The sequence below is a fragment of the Hibiscus syriacus genome, unplaced genomic scaffold (genome assembly GCF_006381635.1).
Source record: "Hibiscus syriacus cultivar Baekdansim isolate YM2019G1 unplaced genomic scaffold, ASM638163v2 tig00003041_pilon, whole genome shotgun sequence".
NCBI classification, from domain to species: domain Eukaryota; kingdom Viridiplantae; phylum Streptophyta; class Magnoliopsida; order Malvales; family Malvaceae; genus Hibiscus; species Hibiscus syriacus.
Genome location: NW_024061960.1, coordinates 5,226,374 through 5,241,040, shown reverse-complemented (window position 1 = coordinate 5,241,040; position 14,667 = coordinate 5,226,374). Strand labels below are relative to the sequence as shown.

At 35.3% G+C, this 14,667-nt stretch overlaps 1 long non-coding RNA gene across 1 annotated transcript; it reads right to left on the bottom strand.

Moving 5' to 3' along the window:
• Positions 1-1,872: 1,872 nt before the first annotated feature.
• LOC120169764 lies at positions 1,873-2,523 on the bottom strand. The gene is made up of 2 exons (XR_005520692.1): positions 2,482-2,523; positions 1,873-2,386 (listed from the first exon to the last, which is right to left on the bottom strand). It is a non-coding gene; the product is annotated as an uncharacterized LOC120169764 (long non-coding RNA).
• Positions 2,524-14,667: the final 12,144 nt, after the last annotated feature.

Below are 14,667 nucleotides of genomic sequence, written 5' to 3'. Positions count from 1 at the left end.
CCAGTCCAGAAATCATCTGCTTGTTGATGAAACTCTCTCTGTTGTTGATCTTAGTTGCTGCCTCCTGTTGGTGTTCTCTTTTCTGATCATCGACCCTCCCTTGGTTCCTTCAATATATGCTCCTCTATTGATGGTGAATAATTGGGAGTATAGGTGGAGTAAGTGAGAGTATAGGTGGAGTTTGTTTGATCGTGGAGTTTATTTGATTGTGGAGTGGTTGTTTATGTCGGAGCATTCGATTTGATTAATTATTGTTTTATTGCAAATCACTCAAACAATTCACTGAATATACCCTAACCCATACACACGAAACATTAAAGTAAACTAATTGATTATCAAAATATGTTTGATTGTGGTCTAGAGTGGGAGATAGGTGGTGCTCATACTTTTTGAAAAAGAACTCTATAAATAATGATTTTATTGGTAAATTTAGTAAATGGTGTCAAAAGTTGGTTTAATATGGTACATTTAGTAGTACCCTTTAACTTTTACTGCATGACGAACAATTGGATCTAATGTTAGATTCCAAGGTACATCGAGTATGATGTGGATGCTGCGTACGGTGGATACCATGCACGTGAATGCTTAGATGAAGATCCCAAGGGTCAGATCCTCTACTCAATCACATCCGTTGATCTTTCTTCTTTGGGACTGTTAATCATATGTTTTCCAATGTGGCTAAAGATTTCAATCCAAGGGCTGGCATACAGTTTCTAAATAGGTGTAGTTTTTGCGTGTTAACTAGACAGGACCGTAGCTAATCTAATTCTGAATCTGTTACTGTAGTGGTCGTAGTACTGTACTCGTACCGCAGTTATTCGCATTGGCCCAGATTTATGTATACTTTTAATATTTCTTTGACTGTTCGGCCAATCCAACTTTAATGTCGAATCTCTTGATTTTTAGTTCTATATGAACAAATATATACATATATATATATATATATATATATATATAGTATATGGTTAAATTATTAAAGGAAAATATATTTTTGAAACCTTCCAAGCTGTTTAATAGGCAAAGCATTCAACTCCGTGGTTTTGACAGGGTATCTTCTGCTGCCATTCTTTGCACTTTTTTGTTTTACAAAGCTAATGAATCGTTTATAAAAGTAAGAAGATAATCCTTTCCAGACAGCCAAAGAAGCTATAGTAATAATATCCATCAATGTCACTGAGTAAATCAAATAATTGTGTCTTCTAGGCCGGCTCATACATGCCTTTGTCTAAGGTGTGAGACTCACCATATGATCTGTCATAAGGGTTTGAAACTTTAAAAAAACAAACACAAGGATTAGTCTATGGTCATAATGGTTTACCTTCTAGAACATCATATTAATCCAAGGTTCAAGTTTTGATATAGATATCGGATCATGATATTATTTTTATATGCGGAGTAAACAAGATCGAATTACGTTAAGTCTTATTTTTTGTGTGTGATTTTTATAAAAATCTGATTCTCAACCCTTCATACAGCTTACTTTGCTGGTTTTCTGCAACTTAGTGCTAAAAACTAAAGTGCTTCAGACTTTCGGTTGCACTGTCTTATTCCTTGGGTAAGTCTTTGCATTCCTTTTTGTAGTTTCCACATTTTTATTTTGTCCCAAACATTTTCTTTCCCTTTCGGCGTCGATTCTCGAGAAAAAATGCATTTGTTCCAGTTTTTCTCCCCGCTGTTTGCTAAAGCACTACTCTCATAACCTTTCTTTTTCCCACTTCCTTCTCATTTTGCTTCAACTTGGACCTTAATGCTAAAATGTTTGATTATTTCACTCCATTCTTATTTTAGAAACCTATATCGTATTTTAAGTCGAATTGAATTTATATAATTACAAATTATATCAACTTAAATTAAAATTTTTAACACTAAATCAAATAAAAAATTAATTTTTTCGAATAGAATTTTAGTCCTCCATCCTTACATTGACGACGCCTTTTGTGATGGGTTGGGGTTTGGTCACAGTTTTTGATTTTCTGCTTCCAAAATCCGCACCCTTTTACCATTTCAACATTTGCGAATTGCATTTATCATTTTTTTTTTTTACTTTTTAGTACCCATTCAACGGTAAAAAATTCAAACCTCTCTCTTCGTACATTCTAATTTTCATGTTTCTTTTTCCTAATTTAATAATTTTCTTTTCAGCTCCTAAATGTTGAACAAATCCCAGTAATATCACAACATATATGTTTGTTGCCTCCATCACTTCACCAAATCCAAAAAAACCAATGATGATATCTTCTTGGAGGAGAAGAAGAGCTGCAAAACGTGAAGGGAAACCGCAAAGGAACGAAAATGCTGAGATTGAGTTGAGTGTTCCGAGAGAATTCCGCTGTCCCATCTCGCTAGACTTGATGAATGATCCCGTCACTTTGTCGATAGGGATAACCTTGTTGGAAATAAAACACACACAAAAAACTTTTATTAAAACTCAAACAAATATTACAAGAGCACTCTCTCTCAAAAACAAGAACTACAACTCACTCTTATAAGACTTTGCTTCTTCACTCACTTAGAAGCTCTTAATATTTCTTGATACTTAAAACTAAAATGGGGAGGGGTATTTATACTACTCAAGAATAATCCTACACCACACAAATAAACTAATTTAAACCATTACAAATTCAACAAATACCTAACTCTTACCTAACTAAATTGATGTAAGCAATGACATCATTACTTAAATGATGTAAGCAATGACATCTTTACTTAAATGATGTAAGCAATGACATCAATTTAGTTTGGGTTTGGGTTTAGGCTCCCATAATGGATCAAGTTTATGATCCAACACCCCCCTTAAACTTGATCTCGTGACCCCTAGTAGGTTCCTTAATCTTAAGAAGTCTTCGCTGGTCAGTGGCTTGGTAAAAATATCAGCAATTTGATCTTGTGACTTCACGTATTCAACTTCCACATCTTTTCTTGCAACACACTCCCTTATATAATGGTAGCGAATATACTGGATTCTTCACTAAGGCAATGGCTGACTTGTTGTCGAAATAAACCTTGGTAGGCTCTTCTTGTATCAAGCCTATCTCCTTCAATAGATTTCTAACCCAAATTGTATGACAAACGCATGAGGTAGCAGCAACATATTCCGCTTCACAAGTGGACAATGTGACAATCGGTTGTTTCTTTGACATCCATGTGAAATCAGTATCTCCCATGAAAAATACGAATCCAGTAGTGCTCCTTCGATTATCTATGTCTCCACCCCAATCACTGTCGCTATATCCAATAAGCTTGTAATCATTAGAAACTGAATAGAACAAGCCAAAGTCAATTGTACCTTTCAGATAGCGAATAATTCTCTTTGTGACTTTAAAATGGGTGGTTGTTGGAGATTCCATGTAGCGACTAACCAATCCAACTGCGTGAAGAATATCGGGTCTCGTGCAAGTTAGATAGCGTAGACTTCCTACCAAACTTTTGAAGAATGTTGGATCTACACTTTCGCCTTCTTCATGTTTGGTCATCTTGATCCCGTATTCTGTCGGTGTGCTCATTGGCTTACAGTTCTCCATCTTGAGCTTCTTCAGTATCTCATTTGCATAGCTTTCATGTGAAATAAAAATTCCATCATTTTGTTGCTTAACTTCAATGCCAAGGTAGTACGCCATGAGCCCCATGTCTGTCATCTCGAATTCTTTCATCATCACATCCTTGAATTCATTAAACATGCTTGGGTTACTTCCGGTGAAGATCAAATCGTCCACATAGAGATACACTATCAAAATATCTTCATCTTTGATCTTGATATATAGAGCATGCTCGTAGGGACATTTGTTGAAGCCATTCTCTTGGAAGTACTTGTCGATTCGGCTATTCCATGCCCTTGGTGCTTGTTTTAGCCCGTAAAGAGCTTTCTTCAACTTCAACACCTTGTCTTCGTGCCCTTTGACTTCATAGCCTGATGGTTGCTGAATGTAAACTTCCTCTTCAAGAACTCCATTTAAGAAGGCGGACTTTACATCCATCTGTTGTATCTTCCACTTGTTTTGAGCTGCCAAAGAAATGATTAGTCTGATAGTCTCCAATTGAGTAACCGGAGAAAATACCTCATCATAGTCAATTCCAGCCTTTTGACTATAGCCTTTACCAACTAGCCTCGCCTTGTGCCTTTCAATCTCTCATTTGGCGTTTTGCTTTGTTTTGTACACCCATTTGACACCTATCGCCTTATGTCTCTTGGGAAGTGAGGTAAGTTCCCATGTGTCATTCTTCTCGATGGCCTTGATTTCTTCATCCATCGCATCTCTCTATTTCTTTTCTTGTACCACTTTTTGAAAGCTCACTGGTTCACAATCGGTAAACAAACAAAATAATGTAAGATTATCTTGTCATTCAGTTACCTCATAGAGATCTCTATGGCTTCTTGTGCATTGCACAACTCTTTCACTTTGACTCCCACTTGACGATGAGGAAGGTGATGAGTCTCCTTGAGTGGTTGATGTTAGTGAAGTGGGTGGAGTTACAAGCTCTTGTTGAGATTCATCTAGTTGTTCCCTCATTGTTTGCTCATCTTCTTCAAACTGAGGAAAGAAATTGAAGTCATCTGTATGAGAGTTAAAATCCCATTCTCCTTCTTCGTTGAAGACCACATCTCGACTAATCACAAACTTCTTATTGTTTGGATTGTATAACTTGTAGCCCTTCGAATTAGCATCATAGCCGATGAAGATAAAACTCTCACTTTTATCATCAAGCTTTGTTCTTCTCTGGTCTGGTACGTGAACATGGGTTATACTTCCAAAGGTTCTCAAGTGGGAAATGCCAGGCTTTCTTCCACTCCATGCTTCTTGCGGTGTCTTTCCCCATACACTTCTTGTTGGAGATTGGTTTGTCAAGTAGACTGCACACGCTACTGTCTCCGCCCAAAATTCCTTGAATAGTTTCTTGCTTTTCAGCATGGTTCGTGCCATGTCGAGGATTGTTCTATTCTTTCTTTCTGCCACACCATTTTCCTGGGGGGATCTAGGAATTGTCATTGGTCGACGAATTCCATTTGCTTCACAGAACTCTTGAAACTCACTGGAAGTAAATTCTCCACCTCGATCGGATCTCATGGCTTTGATCTTTTTACCGCTTTCTCTCTCCACTGCTGTCGTAACCGGTTTTCGTCCGGGTACGAAATATTTATTTGGCGGGAAAATTGATGTGAATAAATGGTTTTTGAAAATAATTTGAGAGTCGCCATCGGCCTTTAGGGTCAGGTAGGTCGAATACCTAAAAATTATTTTTTTAAAAGAGTTTTAAGAAAACATCAATTAAAAAATGAACTGATCTACGTTTATAACCAAAAATTCGTTCTTTTTAATAATAAAAAGGGATTCGTGGTCGGTTACGTTTAGGGAAGGATTAGCACCCCTACAACGCCCAAAATTAGTACTTTTTAATTATAAATTGTCTCTATTATTAAAAATTTAAAAATTCAAAATATATTTAATTTATAATCCTATTATTTCAAAATTATATAAAAAATATTTAAAAATATCAGAAAAGGACTTCTAGGTTCCTTAAGACAGCTCTTTTCTTTGATATTAATAAATATTAATTTGAATAAAATTAAATAATAATTTTTTATAATATTTAATTTTAAAATACCAGAATAGGACATCCAGTTGTATTAAGACTGCCCTTTTATTCGATATTGAAAAATAAATGTTAAAAATAATTTATTAAAATAAATATTTATTTATTATATATATATTTATGACTACATAATAATAATAAAAATATTTAAATATATAAACAAGTAAAATTAAAATAATAAAAATACAATTAGAACTATATATTTAAAATCAATAAAATAAATAAAAATATTTAAAATTATTGACTAAATTATAGTAAATTAAAATTAAAAACCTAATTCAATATTAATCAAAATTATAGGGATTAAACATGCTATTTTCTTATTTATTAATTTAGTGACTAAAATAAAACTATATAAAATTCGGATATTAGAATAAAATAAATTAAAACATACTATTCAGATTAAAATATTAATTATTAAAATTATAGGACTAAATCTGTTATTTACCCTATATATATTATTTTAATATAAAGGACTAAAATAAATAAAATTGAAATTAAAGAACCAAATTAAAAGGATTATAAACTCGATTTAGTGACTAAAATGGAAAGTTTATAAACTAGGATGACTGTAGAAAGGATTTAACTATTAATAATTACACAAATAGCCCTCCCCGAAACGACGTCGTTCGGGAAGGGCTATTTAAAGCCAGAAACGGATGGCCCTTCGGGCCAGCTCTCTCATTCTCCATTTTTCATTCTCTCTCTAACTGAGAGAGAATGAAAAAGCTCTCCCTTCTCTCTAGCTTCCCTCATCGGAGGGAAGCCGGTCACCGGACGGCAACCGTCTGCCGCCGTGACCCTCACCGTCGGCCACCGCATCCGGTGGCTAGAAAATTTTATTTTTACATCATTAGGTAGATCGGACCGTCCTAAGGACGGTTCCGGTGCTCTTTTCTCCTAAATAGCTCCCGATCGGAGCAAATCTAAAGAAATACCTTCAGTTTTCGAAGGTTTTGGTGAAGTTTGAAGAGGTCCGGTGGCTTCCTCGGTAAGCTTCTTTCCTTTCTTTTTGTTTCTGTTTTGGTTTACTGCGGATTGTGGGTTATTGTTCTTTGTTTTTGTTCTCTGTTTTTGCTGGTCTCTCTCTGTTCCTCCCTCCCTTTTTTTCGCAGATGGGGTGATGGCTTTATAGCCATCACCGGTGTGGCCATCGGACCGGGTAAAGAATACCCTTCGGTAAGTCACCGGACTCCCAGTGGTGACTCACCCCATAGCCATAACGTGGACGGCTGGCGTTGGAGCTTCTGGAGCCTTCGGTTGGGGCGTGACAGCGGCTGGAGCGAAGTGGAGCGGCGGCAGCTGGTGTAGTCCCTAGGGTATCATAACCCTAGGGTTTCGTCTGGCGCCATCTGGACCGTTGGATCAATGCTAGATCCAACGGTGGAGAAGCAAAGCAGCGGCAGCTGGATAGAAAACCCTAATTGGGTTTTAGGGTTTCTAATTTGGGCCAGTTGGGTCCTTTGTAATTGGGCCGGTCCAATCTGGGCCTGTTTGTAATTATTTTTTAATAATAATAATAATAATAATAATAATAATAATAATAATAATAAAATGAGTAAAAAAAATTTAGTATCTTCAGCTGCCCCTCTTTGCTCATTCTTGTGTTAACAAGAATAGGGCAAAGATGAAAAGATAAATTTTTTTATCCATTTGGCTTCACTTGATTAGTATGGAGATATTGAATAAATTCTTCTTTTTCTTTCAGATGAGTTCTTCTCATTATGAACTTTCCGCTGGGGATGATGTTGACCTCTTTCCTTCTGTGATAGAGTCATTCAAAAGGTTGAATAAGCTCTTCTTATTATGAACTTCTTCTTCAGATGAGTTCTTCTCATTGTGAACTCTTTCTGGAAATGCTGATGATGATATATCTCCTTTTATGATAGGGTTATGCAAAAGGTCGAACAAGCTCTTCTCATTATGAACTTCTTCTTCTTTCTTCAGATGAGTTCTTCTCATTATGAACTCTCTTCTGAAAAGTTGATCTATCGAGTGATGAATTCGAGCGAAAAATTGAACAAGTTCTTCTTATTATGAACTTCTTCTTCCTTCTTCAGATGAGTTCTTCTCATTATGAATTTTTTCTGGAGAAGCTGATCCATCAAATGATGGATTTGAGCAAAAGATTGAACAAATTCTTCTCATTATGAATTTCTTCTTCTTTCTTCAGATGAGTTCTTCTCATTATGAACTTTCTCTGGCAAAGCTAATCCATCAAGTGATGGATTTGAGCAAAAGGTTGAACAAATTCTTCTCATTATGAATTTCTTCTTCCTTCTTCAGATGAGTTCTTCTCATTATGAACTTTTTCTGGCAAAGCTAATCCATCAAGTGATGGATTTGAGCAAAAGGTTGAACAAATTCTTCTCATTATGAATTTCTTCTTCCTTCTTCAGATGAGTTCTTCTCATTATGAACTTTTTCTGGCAAAGCTAATCCATCAAGTGATGGATTTGAGCAAAAGGTTGAACAAATTCTTCTCATTATGAATTTCTTCTTCCTTCTTCAGATGAGTTCTTCTCATTATGAACTTTTTCTGGCAAAGCTAATCCATCAAGTGATGGATTTGAGCAAAAGGTTGAACAAATTCTTTTCATTATGAATTTCTTCTTCCTTCTTCAGATGAGTTCTTCTCATTATGAACTTTCTCTGGCAAAGCTAATCCATCAAGTGATGGATTTGAGCAAAAGGTTGAACAAATTCTTCTCATTATGAATTTCTTCTTCCTTCTTCAGATGAGTTCTTCTCATTATGAACTTTTTCTGGCACTGTTGATCCATTGAATGATGGATTTAAATCTTTGCTAAAATCTTTGAAATTCCTGTTAAAAATTAAACATGGATGAAAATGAATGAAAATGCACCTATTTTTGCAAACACCTAAAATATGATGCATGAATGTTAAGTTATTTGATTTCAGATTGGTGAATTGAGTATTTCTTCAATTATAAAAACCCAATAGATCTTTCTTCTTCAAATCAGAGAATCTATCATCTTTGACAAATGTAGATGTAGATATAATGTCACAAAACCTCTTGAGAATAAAACTCAATAGTATAGGCTCTTGAAAAGCTTGCATTCATGCAACATGTTGATTCTGATAATAACTCATCTGATTATGAAGTGACCTTTTCAGATGATTTCACAGATATCGATAGTTCTTTTAATATCTAGAAATCTTGAATTCTGATTCTGATGAGGAGAATAAACTGTTATACTTGACAAAAATGGAATTCTCAGAGGTTGAAGCTTCAATAGCCCTGGAGAAATGTGGTCCAGATTCATCAATTGCAGAATTGACAAATTTTATATGTACTGCTCAAATGGCTAAGGTTACTGACACATTTCTTCCGGTAAAAGATGAGAAGCCATTATGCGATGATCCCCATTACAAGAAAAGGCGAAATTTGGGCTATGATTTTTGGGAAAGGAATAAACAGAAGAAGCTTGAAAAAAAGCTTCTTAATGAAGACGATCATGCAGTTCATCTTTTAATTCCAATGATTGGTTCTATAGTTCCTACCAAACCAGATCAGATAACTCAAAGAACACTTCCAGAAGATGCTATTGAGTCTCCTTATTTCTACTATGAGCAAATTCATCTTTCAAATCCAATGATTGGTTCTGTGGTTTCATACCAAACCAGATCAGATAACTCAAAGAACACTTCCAAAAGATGCTATTGAGTCTCCTTATTTCTACTATAAGCAAATTCATCTTTCAAATCCAATGATTGGTTCTGTGGTTTCATACCAAACCAGATCAGATAACTCAAAGAACACTTCCAGAAGATGCTATGAGCACATTCATCTTCCAAATAATGTTTGGACTGGGATATCACAGTACTTATTCGATGTAAAGCCAGAATTTGTAGATTCGAAGCATTTTCACGCTACTACACTGAAAAGGGCTATATTCATAATTCTGCCAATTAAGAACATATTTTCTCTTTATTCTGCTTCCTCCATGTGCTGATGCTTTTCCATTGACAAAGAAATGATGGCCTTCCTGGGATCCAAGAACAAAGTTGAACTGTTTATAAACATGCACAGGAAGTGCCAAATTGATAGAAAGGATCTGTAAGGCTCTTGAAGCTTATGACAATGAATCACATTCGAATGTCCAAAAGTATGTTCTTGATGAGTGCTGAAAATGGAATCTAGTATGGGTTGGAAGGAATAAAGTTGCTCCACTTGGATCTGATGAGGTGGAAATGCTTCTAGGTTTCTCTAAAAACCATACACAATAATCTGTATAGAGACATGTTCCATGGTGGTATCAATGTCCTGTCTCTTTTCTATGGGATCAATGATGCAGAAGTTGCCTTTTACTGTCTTGGCATACTTTTGAAAGCAGATGTGCAAGAACTGAATGATGATCGATTGGAGCAATTGATGAGTAGATTTGTCGAATTCGACCTTGTTGTCGGTTGTATCTAGCATAACAACCTTATTGTTCATGGCTTTCAGATGGTGATGATTTGCTTACTTTGTATTCCATGTATTTAAAAGTATTAACATAAAGTGATATTCAGAAATCTTTAACTTATTTCAAAATTATGTTAATTCATAGAAGAATAAATTAAATTTTCGAAAATAAATTGAATCTCAAATAAATTGAACTTGAAATAGATAGAATTGTATTCAAAGTTATGGAAAACATAAGAATGATAAAAATTCAAATGTCTCAACAAATTATTAGTATAAGTATTTCTAAATTAATCAAGTTGACACAATTTAGAGAAATGATGTAAGCTTTTGTCTGGAAGATCTCAAACGTTGTCAAAATGCTTGTAGATGTGAAGTTTCTCCCAAACTGTCAAAATCTTAAGAGGGTTCAATTGCCAGATGCCTAATATCAACATGCATTTGAGCCGCCCATTCAGGTTTTCAACTCAAATCCTTCCTTTGGTTACAAGATGCCCTTTGCGGGTTTTCACCTTGACCCCCCTTTTTTCTTCTTTTTTTTTTCTCTTTTTTTCTTTTTTCTTTTTCTCTTTTTTTTCTTTTCTTTTTCTCTTCAAGCATAATATTTCTTGATAGAATCTGAGTTTATTGGATTTCTCAGAATTTTTCCATCCATTTCTGCCAAGATCAACGCTCCTCCGGAAAAGGCCTTTTTCACAACGTATGGCCCTTCCCAATTAGGCATCCATTTCCCACGGAAATCTTTATGTATAGGCAAAATCTTTTTTAGTACTAGATCATCCTTTTGGAATTCTCTTGGATGTACTTTTTTGTCATGAGACTTCATCATCCGTTTCTGATACATCTGTCCATGGCAAATAGCTTTCAATCTTTTCTCCTCAACAAGGTTCAATTGATCAACTCTAGCTTGGATCCATTCAGATTCATCCAATTTTGTTTCTCTCAATATTCGAAGCGATGGAATCTCAACATCAATTGGTAAGACTGCTTCCATCCCGTAGACTAAAGAAAACGGTGTTGCCCCAGTAGATGTTCTAACAGTAGTTCGGTATGCATATAAAGCAAAAGGTAACTTCTCGTGCCAATCTTTGTAAGTTTCAGTGGTCTTTGTAATGATTCTCTTGATGTTCTTATTTGCTGCTTCAACTGCCCCATTCATTTTTGGACGATACGCCACTGAGTTTGCATGTTTGATCTTAAACTGTGCACAAAGTTCGGTCATCATTTTGTTGTTCAGGTTCAGAGCATTATCTGTAATGATCCTTTCTGGTAGGCCATACCGGCAAACTATCTCTTTCTTTATGAATTTACAGACTGTGGACCTCTTAATATTGGCATATGAAGCAGCTTCAACCCATTTGGTAAAATAATCAATTGCCACAAGGATGAAACAATGTCCATTCGATGCTTTTGGTGTGATTACACCAATGACATCTATTCCCCACATAGAAAATGGCCAAGGTGCTGTCATTACATGTAAAGGAGATGGGGGTACATGAATCTTGTCTACATATATCTGGCATTTATGACATTTCCTTGCATAATCAATGCAATCTGTGTGCATGGTAGCCCAATAGTATCCATATCTCATTATTTTTCTGGCCATGGAAAGACCATTTGCATGTGTTCCACATATTCCACTGTGTACTTCTTCAATGATGCTTCTAGCTTCGCTGGTATTTAAACATCTCAATAGCATTTGATCATTGCTTCTTCTATACATAATCTCTCCATCAAGAAAATATCCAGCAGCCATTCTTCTCAAGGTTCTTTTATCAATTTCCGATGCATTTGGTGGATAACTTTGATTTTTGATATATTGCAGAATATTATGATACCATGGTTTACCATCTACCTCTTCTTCCACACTATAACAATGTGCAGGAATTTCATATACTTGCATTTTGATTGGCATCATATCAACTTTCTTAGTTGCCTGAAACATAGCAGCTAATGTAGCCAAAGCATCTGCCATTTGATTTTCTTCTCGAGGGAGATAATTGAAGGTAACTCTCTCAAATTCTTTCACTAATTCGAGGGTAAAATTTCGATATTCCAACAATTTGGGATCTTTTGTTTCCCATTCTCCTCGCAATTGATACACCACTAACGATGAATCTCCATATATTTTGAGACATTTGATTTTTCTTTCTATAGTTGCTTTCAATCCCATGACACAAGCTTCATATTCCGCCATGTTATTGGTGCAAAAGAACTCCAGTCTACTTGTAAAGGGATAATAAATATTTTCTGGAGAAATTAACACTGCCCCGATTCCTCGTCCCAAAGCATTAGATGCTCCGTCAAAGTAAAGCTTCCAAAATGCAGATGCACCATTTGTTCTGACTTCTTCATTCATGGATATGCATAACAAATCTTCATCGGGAAAATTGAAGCTCAAAGGCTGATAATCATTTGATACACGACTGGCCAGAAAATCAGCTATTACACTTCCTTTTATTGCTTTTTGGTTGACATATACAATATCAAACTCAGATAATAACATCTGCCATCTAGCCATTCTGCCTGTCAAAGCTGGTGATTCCATTAAGAATTTCAAAGGATCAAGTTTTGATATCAACCAAGTAGTATGGTATAACATATATTGTCTAAGTGTTCGAGTAGTCCACACCAAGGCACAACATAATTTTTGTATTGGTGGATATCGAATTTCACAATCAGTAAATTTCTTACTCAGATAATAAATAGCTTTTTCTTTCCTTCCAGATTCATCATGCTGTCCCAGTACACATCCCATTGAATTTTCAAAGACCGTCAAGTAGAGAATTAACGGTCTATCAAGCGTTGGTGATACTAAAATTGGGGCATTGGATAAATATTTCTTAATAATATCCAAAGTTTCCTGACATTCTTCATTCCAGACTTCAGGATTATTCTTTCGAAGTAATTTGAACACTGGATCACATTTGTCAGTTAATTGAGAAATGAACCGAGATATATAATTTAATCTTCCCAAAAAGCCTCGAACTTATTTTTTTGTATTGGGTGGTGGAAGATCTTGAATTGCTTTTACTTTATCTGGATCAATCTCGATTCCTTTTTTGCTAACCACAAATCCCAAAAGTTTCCCGGAAGTTACCCCAAAAGTGCATTTAGCGGGGTTGAGCTTTAATTGATACTTCCTCAATCTCTGGAAAAGCTTTCTTAGATTTTTAATATGTTCTTCTTCAGTTCGGGATTTGACAATCATGTCATCTACATATACTTCAATCTCTTTGTGCATCATGTCATGAAACAAAGTTACCATGGCTCTTTGATACGTTGCCCCTGCATTTTTCAATCCAAATGGCATTACTTTATAACAGAATGTGCCCCACATGGTTACAAATGTTGTTTTTTCCATGTCTTCAGGATTCATTTTTATCTGATTATATCCTGAAAAGCCATCCATAAATGAAAACCATGCGTGTCCTGCAGTATTGTCTACCAATGTGTCTATGTGGGGTAATGGAAAGCTATCTTTCGGACTAGCTTTGTTGAGATCTCTGTAATCCACACACATTCGAACTTTCCCATTTTTCTTTGGTACGGGAACAATGTTGGCTACCCATTCTGGGTATTTAGATGCCTGTAGGAAACCTGCATTGATCTGTTTCATCACTTCTTCTTTGATTTGCAACAACATTTCTGGCCTCATTCGTCTGAGCTTTTGTTGGACCGGTTTATATTCTGGATTAATTGGAAGCTTGTGTATCACTATATCTGTGCTTAAACCAGGCATATCTTGATAAGACCAGGCAAAGATATCTTTGAACTCTTGAAGGAGATTTATCAATTCTTGTTTTATATGGATTGTCAGAGTAGTACCAATTTTCACCTCTTTCATTTCTTCATCTGTTCCCAAATTCACAGTCTCAATCTCTTCTTTGTGGGGTAGAATTTGTTTGTCTTCTTTTTCTACCAATCTTAATAGTTCAGTAGGAACATCACATTCCAGTTCATCCTCACACCCATTGATTTCTTCCAGACATATGGGTTGCTCTAAATTTATCTCTTGATTAAATTTAGGAATAAACATGCTATTAACATGGTGACACCTGCAAATTTAAGTCGGACATATTTCTGAAAGAATATAGTAAATTTATGAAATAAATAAATGTAAAAATGTAAGAAAATGTAAAGAATGATTGCCATCTGAAAATTTTAAAGAAAATTTCTTATATTTAACATAATTTCCTTTACAAGATAACAAAAAGTTTTCATATTTTTGAGCTAAACATAAAGATTAGTTCTGAATATTACTCTGCGTTAATATTAAAAACTATAGGAAGATCTTCAGTGGTCCAATTGTTGAGTGTTTCTCCAGGAAAACATGGGCGAATCCTATCCAAGTATTTGCCAGTCTTGTTGTCATTCATGATCATGTTGATAAATAATCCATTCATAGCTTCTTCAAATATGCTTTGATCTTTCATCAACTTTTCTTCTTTAAAGGCCTCAACAAGCTGTTGTTCTACATTAATTGTTCCCCCTGATCTGAATGTGGTCTTCAACTGTGGGAAAAACATGTGTTCCCAAAGGATTTCTTTCCCTTTCAACCTTGCCTTTCTGTCTTCACATCTTCTTTTCATCTCTTTGTTCTTTTGCTGAAAATTGGGGTTAAACCCAAACCCAAAACGATCTTTCTT